The sequence below is a fragment of the Cnephaeus nilssonii genome (assembly GCF_951640355.1).
Source record: "Cnephaeus nilssonii genome assembly, chromosome: 3".
In the NCBI taxonomy this organism is placed as follows: domain Eukaryota; kingdom Metazoa; phylum Chordata; class Mammalia; order Chiroptera; family Vespertilionidae; genus Cnephaeus; species Cnephaeus nilssonii.
Genome location: NC_137074.1, coordinates 111,555,050 through 111,568,074, shown reverse-complemented (window position 1 = coordinate 111,568,074; position 13,025 = coordinate 111,555,050).

Here is a 13,025-nt window from a genome sequence, read left to right as displayed (position 1 = left end):
CATGGTGACTAGTACCATGGATCTATCTCTTGCCCAATGGTGTGAGCTGGGCCCTCCCTGGAGAAGAAACCTGGATTCCCCAAGATATGTGATCAATGCCAGGGCCCTGCCAACAGGCGAGGGGATCCTAAGGCAGGTGCTGGTCGTGGAGGCCACAGGGGCATAGGCTACAAAGGAGACAGAACTGAACCTCACATCACCCTTTTTGGCCACGGAGGATGGCTGGTTAGCCAGAGACAGGTAAGATTCCTCAGGGAAGAAACAACCTACGACAGGCACAGTCTCAGAGGGGACATCAGGAGAGAACTTGGGGATCAACATAGGTGGGGCACAGATCCTCACCTCCCCCAAAATTACAAGGGCTGAACCCTCGCCCCTTCTGAGGGAGGTCTCCTGTCCCAATGGCTGCTTCGCGCTTCCCATGCCCAGCTCAGATTGGGACCCAGGCAACAAACAGAGACTTGTCCAGCTTAGATCGGAACCTAGGCAACAGACAGAGACTTGGCCGACAGCAGCTGCCCTATATCTTAAATCCAGCCTAGCACCAGAAATGCTCAGAGCCTACTCAAGGATGCAAAAAATCCTTTCCACTAATATTTACAGGTTAAACTAAGATTGTTACTAGAGTATTAAATTTTACAGTAAAATAGTAGTCAAGTTTTCAGATTAATTTATTTTTTTAATTTAATAAATCTTTATTGTTCAGATTATTACACTTCTTCCTCTTTTTTCCCCCCATAGCTCCCCTCCACCAGGTTCCTACCCCACCCTCTGCCCTTACCCCCTGCCACTGTCCTCATCCATAGGTATACACTTTTTGTTCAGTCTCTTCCCGTACCCCCACTCCCCTTTCCCCCCAAGAATTGTCATTCCACTCCCTTTCTATGCCCCTGATTCTATTATATTCACCAGTTAATACTGTTCATTAGATTTTTTATTCCTTTGGTTTTTAGATAGATTCATTTGTTGATAGATATGTATTGGTTGTTCATAATTTTTATCTTTATCTTTTTCTTCTTCCTCCTCTTCTTAAACAATAACTTTCAGCATTTCATATAATTCTGGTTTGGTGGTGAAGAACTCCTTTAACTTTTTCTTATATGTGAAGCTCTTTAACTGACCTTCAATTCTGAATGATAGCTTTGCTGGGTAGAATAATCTTGGTTGTAGTTTCTTGCTATTTATCACTTTGAATATTTCTTGCCATTCCCATCTGGCATGTATAGTTTCTGTTGAGAAATAAGCTGATAATTGTATGGGTGCTCCCTTGTAGGTAACTAACTGTTTTTCTCTTGCTGCTTTTAATATTCTCTCTTTGTCTTTTGCTCTGGGAATTTTAATTATGTGTCTTGGTGTGGTCCTCTTTGGATTCCTTTTGTTTTGGGTTCTGTGTGCTTCCTGGACTTGTAAGTCTATTTCTTTCACCAGGTGGGGGAAGTTTTTGGTCACTATTTCTTCAAATAGGTTTTCAGCATCTTGCTCTGCCTTCTTCTGGGACCCTCATAATTCTGATGTTGGTACGCTTGAAGTTGTCCCAGAGGTTTCTTACACTATCTTCAACTTTTTGGATTCTTTTTTTCTTTTTGCTTTCCGGAGGAGTGATTTTGCTTCTTGGTATTCCAAATCTTTGGCTTGATTCTTGCGATCCTCTAGTCTGCTTTTAGGTCTCTGTATAATATTTTTTTTAAAATATATTTTATTGATTTTTTACAGAGAGGAAGGGAGAGGAATAGAGAGTTAGAAACATCGATCAGCTGCCTCCTGCACACCTCCTACTGGGGATGTGCCCGCAACCACGGTACATGCCCTTGACCGGAATTGAACCTGGGACCTTTCAGTCTGCAGGCTGACACTCTATCCACTGAGCCAAATCGGTTAGGGCTCTGTATAATATTCTTTATTTCAGTCAGTGTATGTTTAATTTCTAGTTGATCCTTTTTCATATCCTTGAGGTTCTCATTAAATTTATCTGCCTTTTCTAGGAAATTCTTGAAAAACCTTATAACCGTGGTTTTGAACTCTATATCCAGTCTTTTGCTTTCCTTCATTTCCTTCAATTGTGGCCTGCCTCTTTGTCTTCGCATTTTAGCTGCTTTCCTGAGTTGATGGAGTTGCTTTGTGTGCTAGGTGTTCTATCAGGGCCCAGTAGCTCAGCCTCCCCACTTCCCTGTGGTGGACACTCTTGGTGCACCCCTTTGTGGGCTGTGCGTGCAGTCTTGTTGTAGTTAAGCCTTGATTGTTGTTGGTATCACTGGGGGGAGTTGACCTCCAGGCCAATTCGCTGTGAGGATAAGCAGTGTCTCCGCTGAGAGGACCTCTGTGCTCAGCGTGGATGGGGCGGAGTCTCTGGTGTGAGCAGACAGCCTTGGTTTCCCATCAGTCCCGCCCTAAGAGGGCCCTGTTCTTAGTGTCCCGTGGCAATGGCTGTGCACAGTTCTGAGAGAAGGCTGCTCTTGTGTTTCGCCTGCTTCCATACAGTCCAGTTTCTCCCAGAATGAGTATGGTTCCCAGAGTCTCACCCAGAGCTGGATTTCAGTGCAGTCGGGAGGTTTTGTTTTCCTCCCGAATGAGAAAGCTAGCTGTGCTTTTGCTGCCCGCCCTCTCCGCACACTGCAGCCTTGGTTTCCCAACAGCCCCACCCTAAGAGGGCCCTGTTCTCAGTGTCCCGCAGCAATGGCTGCGCGCATGTCTAAGAGAAGGCTGCTCTCAAGTTTTGCCTGCTGCCAGATAGTTCAGTTTCTCCCCGAATGAGTCTGGTTCCCAGAGTGTCACCCAGAGCTGGATTTCAGTGCAGTGAGGTTTTGTTTTCCTCCCAAAGGAGAAAGCTAGCCACGAGTTTGCTGCCTGCCCTCTCCGCGCAGCGTGCGTAAGCCATCCGCCCTTTCCGCGCACACGGGTCTTCGCACCTCCACACCTCCTGAGTCTCAGTGTTCTTTTCTCTTTCCTTCTAGTTGTAGAATTTCCACTCAGACAGCTTTCCAGTGGTTCTGGACGATGTCTGCTCTGTCTTCTAGTTGCAGTTTTAAAATTGTTGTGCGAGGTGGCAGTATAGGTGTTTACCTTATGCCGCAATCTTGGTTTCTCTCCTTTTCAGATTAATTTAAATTGGCTAATTGAAACAAGTGAATATTCAAGAAAATTTAATTGTACTGGACAAAAAGCTGTTCCTAAAGTATCAACTAAAATTTCTCTTTATAGTTCATCTCATGGTAAAATTACTTAACTTGCAATGAACCTAAAGCAGTCATATTTTCATTCAAAAAATTAAAATTTAAAGTTATTAAGACTGCATTATAAAAGCCTCCTAGTAATTAAATCAAAAAAGGGGGATAGTGGAAAAATCTTATGTATGGAAAAATATCCTGAAAGTAAATTACATCTAGAAATTTTTTACTTTGAAAACTAATTTTCATTTGTAATGCTAACAGCAAGACACCCATGAAAAACATTGTGTCAAAAATATCCAAAGGAAAATCATATGGACAAAAAAAATAGAAAGGATCCCAAGTAAAATTTATAGAAAAGATTCCTTTATTAACTTTTGGTTGAGAATATGTTTGTATATTTTCAGCAAACAATTCCAAGACCATGTGGATTCCGGCAACAGAGAAGAATTGACAGGAATGTTCCAGCCATGAAGAGAAGAGGAGAAACAGTCCAGAGATGGAAGATGCTGAGGATGGCTTGCTATACTAGTCAGCAGCTGTGCTTTGCTGCAGGTTGCCCAGGACCAAACCAGAGAGGGTCGGATCTGAATTACCACCATTTGTCCACCATCCAGATACCATTGCTGACATATACACATAAGGAACTGTTGGACATTGAAACTGGGACTCAAAACTGTTGGACATTGAAATTGGGACTCAAACGTTTTTTGTTCTTATATGTTTACTAGCGTTCCTGTTGCAGGAAGACTCCTGCAATAGGGTTTCCTGCTGCACTTTACCCCGCCCTGCCTTCTCCGCCAGCCCACCTGCTTTTCTCACTTCTCCACCAGCCCGCCTGCTTTTCTCCCTTCTCCACCAGCCCCGCCTGCTCTCCTCCCTTCTCCCCCGCCCCGCCTTCTCCGCCAGCCTACCTACTTTTCTTCCTTCTCCCCCGGCCCTGCCTGGGCTCCTCCCTTCTCCCATTCCCCGCCTTCTCCGCCAGCCCGCCTGCTCTCCTTCCTTCTCCCCCGGACCCGCCTGCACTCCTCCCTTCTCCCCCGCCCTGCCTTCTCTGCCAGCCTGCCTGCTTTCCTTCCTTCTCCCCCGGCCCTGCCTCCGCTCCTCCCTTCTCTTCCCCCCAGCTTGCTTGCTTCTCCGGAGCTTTGCTCCCTTCTGCAGCTCTTGGTTTCTTTCTACACGATCTTGATATGCAAATTAACCGCCATCTTGGTTGGGGTATTTCGCATACTCGTCCTGATTGATTGGTGGACATGGCTTGGCTGATGGGCATGGCTTGGGTGTGGCAAAAGTGCGGTCAATTTGCATATTTGTCTATTATTAGCCAGGATTTCTGGTCTGCAGATGCAAGATTTTTTAAAGGAAAAAAATGAGGGAGATGCAGGAAACCGATCATTGTCACTAATAGAGAAATGTGAAAAGGGAATCTGGAAGGCTGGTCAACCTTAATTGCTCTGAATGGTCGGAAATAATCACTCATTGTTTAGTTGAAATATTGGTGGTTAAAGCAGCCTCCACCTGCTAGTCTTATGTAAATCCTTGATAATTGTCTATTATTGGAATTTCCTGCCTAAAGGATATGGGTGTATCTCATAACCTTAATAAAAGGGATAGCAAGGCCAGAGCAGTGTGTAGTCCTTTTGGGCTCCCACCTGACCACCAATATTACCAAATTAATACTTTTCTAGTCTCTTTTCACTTGTGTGCAGCCTTCTCCAGAACCAGAACCCTGAACCAGAACTCTGAACCACGCGGGACGTGAAAGGGGTTCCCACATAACCCTATGCTTAACTCTAACCCTAACCCTAATGCTAGCCCTATCCCTAACCCTAAGCTTAAAACTAAACTTAACCTTATACCTAACACTAGCCCTAACCCTAACCCTAACCCTAGCCTTAACACTAACCCAGCTCTATCCCTAGCCCTAATCTCAACCCTAAACCTAGCCCTAACCCTAGCCTTATCTATAGCCTTAACCCTAACCTTAACCCTGAACCTAACTCTAACCCTAGCCCTAAATCTAACCCTAACCCTAAACCTAGCCCTAGCCTTAGCCATAGCCTTAATCCTAACCCTAACCCTAACCCTAACCCTAACACTAGCCCTACCCCTAAACCTAACCTTAACCCTAGTCCAAGCCCGGGCCTAATCCTAGCCCAAACCCTATCACTAACCCTAACCCTAAACCTAGCCCTAGTCCTAACCCTTGCCTGAACCTTAACCCTAACCCTAACCCTAACCTTAGCCCTAATCCTAATCTTTTCCCTAACCTGTCATTGTGAATTGTCAGTGTCGGATTGCCTTTTCTGCAGTGATTCATACTCATTCATTGTGAATTCCACGTGTTTTTACAGGCTTTTTACATATACACCAGATCTTTTCACTTTTGTTCAGTGTTTCAAGCTGCTACATTGTGAATTCCATGTGTTTATACAGCATTTTTCTATATATACCAGCTGTTCTAACATGAGTGATTACTATTTTAAAAACTATTCTACCTTTCACAGCTCTTGGAATACCAATTGTCTGTATTTCAATAGTGCTCTAGATGTATTAATGTTCTACAAATGTATCCCAAGTGTTTCAGATACATTTCTAGACATTTCCCTGGTCTGTCATTTTTAGCTATGAGAGTTCTAACATTTTCATACAGGTATCTGGACCCTATGAAAATGAATGTTTAAATGTTTAACCAAACTTCTTTCAAAAACGCCAACTCATTTACACTAAATTTTAAATATAACCAGTATGAACCCCAGTTCTCAGTTCTTTGAACACAATATCCCATTGACTTAACAGTCTCCTTCAGATATTAAAGCTCTTTGAACATGTACTCCTAGTATATGAAGTACATTTTTAAATATTTCCCTAGTCTATCACTGTGAATTCTCATTTAGTAATTCACTTTTATCCAGGGATTCAAGCTCATGCATTGTAAATTCCAAAGGTTTCTACAGCCTTTTCCCATATGTAGCAGCTCTTTAAACCTAAATTATTACTGCTTTGAACACTAGACTAACGATCATTTTGATTCATAAGAGTTTTAAATACATTCATAGTGTTATATCATGAGGTCTATGAAAATAAACTTTTTAGTATATAACCAACTTTCATTCAAAGGCACCAACTAATTTTAACAGAATAGTAAATGTAAACAGTATTGCACTCAGTTCTCAGCTCTTTAAACACTGTTTCCCAGTGACAAAATTGTGTCCTTCAGATATTAATGCTGTTTGAAAATGTATTCCTAGTGTATGAAGCACATTCCTAAATATTTCCTTAGTCTATCATTGTGAATTCTCAGTATTTGATTCACTTTTGTCCAGTGATTCTAGCTTATTCATTGTGAATTACAAGTGGTTTTACCGTTTTTTTTCCATATATAGCAACTCTTTTCAATTTGTACTGTGATTCAATCTCATTCATTGTGAATTCCAAATGAATACACACCGTAACCCAACCAAAACCTAACCCTAACCCTAGCCCTAACCCTAACCTTATCCCTAACTCTAGCCCTAAACTTAGCCCAAACCCTAGCCTTAAACCCAACACTAACCATAACCCTAACCCTAACTGTAAACTTAATCCTAGCCCTAACCCTAACCCTATCCTTAGCCCGAAAGCTAGCCCTAACCTTAACACTAAAAGTAAACCTAACTTTAACCCTAACCTTAATCCTTAACCTAACCTTAGCCCTAAACCTAACCCTAACCCTAACCCTAATCCTAGCCCTAAACCTAACCCTAACCTTGGCCCTAATCCTAGCCCTAGTCATAACCCTAAATGTAACTTTAGCTGTAACCCTAACCCTATCCCTAACACTAACCTAAAACTAACCCTAGACCTACCCTTAGCCCTATTCCTAACTCCAGCCCTAAACCTAATCCTAACTGTAAACCTAGCTCTAACCCTAGCCATAACCCTAATCCTTACTCTAATACTAGCACTAATGCTAGCGCCAATCCTAGCTCTAACCCTAACTCTAACCCTAACCCAAACCTTAAACTGTCATATTAGCTGTATGAAAATAATGTTTTAAAGTATCTGAGCCCTACGAAAATGAATATTTAAATGTTTACCCAACCTTCTTTCAAAAATGCCAACTCATTGATACTGAATATAAATGTAACCAGTATCCAATTCAGTTCTCTACTCTTTGAACATGATGTCCCAGTGATTAAACAGTGTACATCAGATATTAAGGTTCTTTGAACAGGTATACCTAGTGTTTAAATTACATTCCTAAATATTTCTCTAGTCTATAGTTGTGAATTCTCAGTGTTGTATTGAATTTTTTTGAATGACTCAGCCTCATTCATTGTGAATTCCAATGGTTTATACAGCATTTTTCCATATATACCAGCTCTTTTAACATGAATGATTACTATTTCAAAGATTATCTTACCTTCCACAAGTATTGGAATGCAAATGTATACCTAGTATTTCAAGCACCTTCATAGATATTACCCTAGTGTATCATTGTGAATTTTCAGTGTTTAATTCACTTTTAAACACTGTTTCAAACCCATTCATTATTAATTCCAAGTGTTCATACAACGTTTTTCCATATAAACAACTGTTTATACCTGAATTATTACTATTTTAAAGTCTATACTATCTTTCACAGCTTTCTGAATACAAATTCTCAGTATGTCAACACTGAACTAGAGATATTAAGTACTACAAACAAAATCCAGGTATCTCAGACACATTCCTAGACATTTCCCTGGTCAATCATATTTAGCTGTGAGAGTTTTAACATTTTCATAGGTAACTGAGCCATATAAAATAGAAAGTTTAAGTATTTAATGAAACTTCTTTCAAAAACACAAAGTCATTTAGATTAAATAATAAATATAACCAGTATCCAACACAAATCTCAGCTCTTTGAACATGATTGCCCAGTGACTAAACAGTTAGCTTCAAATATTAAGGCTCTATGAACATGTATTTCTAGTGTTTCAAGCATATTGCTAAATATTTCCCTAGTCTAGCATTCAGAATTCCGAGTGTCAGATTCACTTTTGTCCAGTGATTCACGCTCATTCATTGTGAATTCCAAATGTTTATACACCATAACCCTAAACTTAACTCTACTCTTAAATCTAACCGTAACCCTAGTCCTAGCCCTAACCCTAAACCTAACCCTAATGCTATTCCTATTCCCAACTCTAACCCTAACCCTAACACTACCCATTACCCTGGCCATAACCCTAACCCTAACCCTAGTCCTAACCCTAACCCTAACCCTATCACTAACCCCAACGTTAACCCTAACACAAACCCTAGTACTAACCGTAAAACTAAGCCTAACCCTAATACTAGCACTAATCTTAGCACCAAATCTAGCCCTAAACCAAGCACTAACCCTAACACTTACCCTAAACATAATCTTAACTCTAACCCTAACCCTAACCATAACACTAAACCTACACCTAACACTAGACCTAAACCTAATCCTAACCATAAACCTAACCCTAGCCCTAATGCAAAAGCTAACACTAATGCTAGCCCTAACCCTAACCCTAAACCTAGCCGTAACCCTAACCTAAACCTAATCTAACCCAAGCCCTACCCCTAGCTGTACACCTAACCCGAAACCTAACCCTAGCCATAGCCCTAACCCTAACTCTAATCCTAGGCCTAACCCTAGCACTAGCCCTAGCCCTAACCCTAAACCTAACCTTAACCCTACCCCTAACCCTAATCAAAGCCCTAATCCTAGACCTAACCCTAAACATTACCCTAGCCATTACCCTAGCCCTAACCCTAACCCTACTCCTAACCCTAACCGGAGCACTAACCCTAGCCTTAAGGTAAACATAGCCCTGTCCATAGCCCTAACCATAACCCAAACAATAAACCTAAACCTAGCTCTAACCCTAGGCCAAAACCTAACCCTAACCCAATCCCTATGCCTAACCCTAACCCTAATAATAGTCCTAACCCTAGCCTTTACCATAAACCTAACCCTAGCACTAACCCTAATCTTAACCCTAAACCTAATATTAGCCCTTACCCTAGCCCTAACCATAGCCATAAGCCTAATCATAACCCCATCCCTAACCCTCGCCCTAATCCTAACCCTAACACTAATCCTAATACTAGCACTAACTCGAGCCATAACCCTAGCCTTAATCCTAACCTTAATCCTAACCCAAGCCCTAAACCGAACCCAAACCCGAACCATAATACCAGCCCTAAACCTAGCCCTCAACCAAGCCCTAACACTAAACCAAATCCTAAACCTAACCCTAGCACTATCCCTAGCCCTACCCTGACCCCCAACTCCAACCTCAACCCCAAACCTAACCCTAGCCTTAATCCTAACCCTAAACCTAACCCTACCCTAGGCCTAACCCTAACCCTATTAGTAGCCTTAACCATAGTCCCAAACCCTACACTTAACCCTAACCCAAACTCTAACCCTTACCCTAGCCATTATGCTAGCCCTAGCCCTAACCCTAACACTAACCTAACCCTAGCCCTAACCATAACCCGAACCCTAGACCTAACACTAACCCTAACCTTAATCGTAATACTAGCCCTAAACCTAGCCCTAACCCTAGCCTTAACCCTAACCCTAAACCTAAACTTAGCCCTAATGCTATCTATAGCCTAGTCCTAACCATAACCCTAACCCTAACCCTACACTATCATATCAGCTGTATGAAAATAACATTCTAAGGTATCTGAGCCCAACGAAAATTAATCTTTAAATGTTTAACCAAACTTCTTTCAAAAAGGCCAACTTATTGAGACTCAGTTATAAATCCAACACAGTTCTCTACTCTTTGAACATGATTTATCACTGATTAAAAAGTGTCAATCAGATATTAAGACTCTGTAAACAGGTATACCTAATGTTTCAAGTACATGCCTAAATATTTCCCTAGTCTATCATTGTGAATTCTCAGTGTTGGTTTGACTTTTTCCAATGATTCAGGCTCATTCATTGTGAATTCCAAGTGGTTATACAGTGTTTTTCCATATATACCAGCTCTTTTCACTTTTGTACAGTGTTTCAAGCTCCTTCATTGTGAATTCCAAGTGTTTATACAGCGTTTTTCCATATATAACAGCTCTTTTAACGTGAGTGATTACTATTTTAAAGACTATCCTACCTTTCACAGCTCTAGAAATACAAATTCTCAGTATTTCAGCAGTGCACTACAGGAATTTAGGACTACAAGCGTATTCCAAGTGTCTCAGTGTCAGGGACCAGGCTGACAGGTTGAACTGGGCTGAGGTAGGGAGGTGGGAATTGAGAAAAGAAAGAAAGACAGGACAGCGGGGTTGGGAGGAGTCTGCAGGTAGGTCATCTACCGACTGCGACTCTGCAAGCCTTAGAGCTACTGCAGCTAGCTTTGTTAACCAGGTAATGCCTTTTATACACAAATACTGAATAGGAGGTCAACAAAGAGGAATGTACTCTCTGTTCTTCTTAATCTCTAAGATAAAGCAGGAGGCCAAGTTCTTGGTAAATATTTAGACTTTTGATAAACTATGAAAGGTCTCTCTATTCTGCTCATTTGCTGACAATAGGAATGTGCCATCAAAACAAGTTCGATCAAAACAAGGCAGAGGATACTGCGTCAGCTTACACAAGGTCTCCAACATCTCAAACACAATCATAGACATTTCCCTGGTTTGTCATTTTTAGCTGTGAGAGTTATAACATTTTCATACAGGTATCTGAGCCCTATGAAGTAGAATGTTTAAGTGTTTAACCAAACTTCTTTCAAAAACACCAAGCCATTTAGACTAAATTATAAATGTAACCATTATCCAACTGAGTTTTCAGCTCTTTGAACACAATTTCCCAAAGACTAAAGAGTTTCCTTCATATATTTAGGCTCCATGAACATGTATTTCTAGTGTTTCAAGCAAATTGGTAAATATTTCCCTACTCTATCATTGTGAATTCTCAGGGTTACATTCACTTTTGTCAAGTGATTCCAGCTCATGCATTGTGAATTCCAAATGTTAATACACCATAACCCTAACCTTAGAGCTATTCCTAAACCCAACCCTAACCTTAGGACTAACCTTAACCCTAAATTTATCCTAACTCTACCCATACACCTAACCCTAACCATAAAGCTAACCCTTGACCTAGTCCTAACCCTATCCCTAACCTTTCCCTAAACCTAAACATAACCTTAACCTACCCCTATCCCTAACCCTAGCCCTAACCTTAACCCTAACCCTAACCCTCACCCTAACCCAAAAACTAACACTAACCCTAACCCCAACCCTAACAATAGCCCTAACCCTAATACAAACCCAAATCCTAATACTGGCCCTAGCCCTACCCCGAACCCTAAACCTAAAGTAGCCCTAGCCCTAGTCTTAACAGTAACCCTAACACTAACTCTAATACTAGCCCTAACCCTAGCTGTAACTCTAACCCTAATACCAGGCCTAATCCTAACCCTAACCCTAATCCTAACCTTAAGTCTAACCCTAGTCCTAACCCTAACCCTAACCCTAACCCTAATACTAGATATAACCCTTGTCCCAACACTAGCCTTAACCTAACCCTAACTCTAACCATAACCCTAGCCATTACCCTAGCCTTAGCCCTAACCCGAACCTGAACTCAAACCCTAACCCTAAACCATACCCTAGCCCTAGCCCTAGCCCTAACCCTAACCCTAACAACAACACTAACACTAGCCATAACCCTAACCATAACCTTAATCCTAATACTAGCCCTAACCCTAGCCCTAACCCAGCCTTAACGCTAACCCTAACCCTAAACCTATCCCTAACCCTAGCCATAGCCCTAGAACTAACCATAACCCTAACTATAACCCTAGCCCTAACCCTAACCATAGCCTTGACCCTAGCCCTATCTATAGCACTAACCCTAACCCTAATGCTAACCCTAACCTTAGACCTTACCCTAACCCTAACCTTAATACTAGCCCTAAACCTAGCCCTAACCCTAGCCCTAACCCTCCCTTTAACCCTAACCCTAACCCTGACCCTAAACTAGGCGTCCTCAAACTACGGCCCGTGGGCCACATGCGGGTGTTTTTGCCGTTTTGTGTTTTTACTTCAAAAGAAGATATGTGCAGTGTGCATAGGAATTTGTTCATAGTGTTTTTTAAACTATAGTCCGGCCTGCCAACAGTCTGAGCAACAGAGAACTGGCCCCCTGTTTAAAAAATTTGAGGACCCCTGCCCTAAACTGTCATATCATCTTTATGAAAATATCTTTTTAAAGTATCTGAGCACTATGAAAATGAATGTTTAAATGTTTAACCAACCTTTTATCAAAAACACCAACTCATTTAGACTAAATTATAAATGTAACCATTATCCAACGCAGTTCTCAACACTTTCAACACGATTTCCCAGTGATTAACACTTTCCTTCAGATATTAAAGCTCTTTGAACAATACTCCTAGCGTATAAAGCACATTCATAAATATTTCCCTTGTCTATAATTGAGAATTTTCAGTATTAGATTCGATTTTCTCCACTGATTCAAGCACAATCATTAGGAATTCCAAATGTATATACATCATAATCCTAACCTTAAACCTAGCCCTAACCCTAGACCTAGCTCTAACCCTAACCCTAACCCTAGCCCTATCCCTAGCCCTAACACTAATCCTAACCCCAACCCTAACCCTAGCCCTAACCCTAACACTAACCCTAACCCTAACCCTAACCCTAGCCCTAAATTTAGCCAAGCCCTAGCTCTAACCATAATCCTAATCCTAACCGTAGCCCTAACCCTAAACTGTCATATCAGCTGTATGAAAATAACTTTTTAAGGTTCCTGAGTACTACGAAAATGAACATTTGAAATTAACCAACCTTCTTTCAAAAATGCCAACTCATTGATAC